Source organism: Myotis lucifugus, unplaced genomic scaffold (assembly GCF_000147115.1).
Source record: "Myotis lucifugus unplaced genomic scaffold, Myoluc2.0 scaffold_98, whole genome shotgun sequence".
Lineage (NCBI taxonomy): Eukaryota > Metazoa > Chordata > Mammalia > Chiroptera > Vespertilionidae > Myotis > Myotis lucifugus.
Window position 1 is genome coordinate 4,502,209 of NW_005871146.1, and position 274 is coordinate 4,502,482.

The window sequence follows — 274 nt, forward strand, 5'->3', positions numbered from 1 at the left end:
ACTCACAGAGCCGCAGGGTGATCAGGGGGTTTGGGTGCTGCCCCTGTCACACTGATCCTGGTGCCGGGAGCCTCACTGATCCGCTGATCCCGGTGCTGGGAGGCATATTACCCTTTTACTATATAGAATAGAGGCCTGGTGCACGGGTAGGGGCTGGCTGGTTTGCCCTGAAGGGTGTCCTGGATCAGGGTGGGGGTCCCCACTGGGGTGCCTGGCCAGTCTGGCTGAGGGGCTGAGGGCCGTTTTCACGTTGGCGGGTGACTGAAGCTCCCAA